We start from the raw sequence: 837 nt of genomic DNA on the forward strand, positions 1-837 counted from the left end.
TAAATCATCTTTCTCCCAGATTCAGAGTTTTTCAGGACACAGTCACAGCTAGAGAACGGCCAGCACAGTGATTTGGTAATACAACCTCCAAGTGCACTGTTGAAACCCACAAGAGACAGGAAATGAGAAAGGTGTGTGACCTTGCAGTCATGGACCCCACCACACTGGGCCCACGCCATTGCTCAACAAATAGACTGAGGGACTTCCCTGGTGGTCCAGTGGTTACGACTCTGCACTTCTACTGCAGGGGGTGCAGGTTCAACCCCTGCTTTGGGAACTAAGATACTGCAGGGCCAAAAAAATCCCCAAATAGACTGAGCTTCCCACAATGCCATGGGCAGGATGACCTGAGTGTAACCAAGGCAGCCTCATGTCTCTCAGCATTCTTTATGGTGTATGTGGTTGGACACTAATATTAACAAAACTCCTCAAAGCAGGAAGAAAGAATTTGTAATGGAGTATACCAAGCAAGCAAGCAAACACAGAATATACACACACCACTACCATCATCATCAACAACAACAGAGTGTAACTTTTGTATTTCTCTTTTATCTTTCTTTCCAAATTAATCTTGAACTATACTCTCCTTTCCCTTCTGAACATAGCACCCACTGATAATTTTTGGTTCCTTGACATTCCTATTTGCCACAGGAATTTTTGCACAAGATGTTTGGAAAATTTTTGATTTGTTTTCTCGATGCCCATTCAACTTCTATTCACCCTTTAGACATCAGTTCTGACAGCAGCTTCTTAGGAAATCTGTGATACCCGACTCATACCTCCTACATTAGGCTACATTCCTTGTCATCCATAGGCACAGTTTTGTATTCCTGACAC

At 43.1% G+C, this 837-nt stretch overlaps 1 non-coding gene across 1 annotated transcript; it reads left to right on the forward strand.

Moving 5' to 3' along the window:
• The first annotated feature begins 204 nt into the window (after nucleotides 1-204).
• Nucleotides 205-277, forward strand: TRNAR-UCU (transfer RNA arginine (anticodon UCU)). Its single transcript has one exon. It is a non-coding gene; the product is annotated as a tRNA-Arg (tRNA).
• The last annotated feature ends 560 nt before the right edge of the window (nucleotides 278-837 follow it).

This window comes from Bos grunniens, chromosome 13 (genome assembly GCF_055505025.1).
Source record: "Bos grunniens cultivar Pamir isolate PY7600 chromosome 13, Bosgru_T2T1.0, whole genome shotgun sequence".
NCBI lineage: Eukaryota > Metazoa > Chordata > Mammalia > Artiodactyla > Bovidae > Bos > Bos grunniens.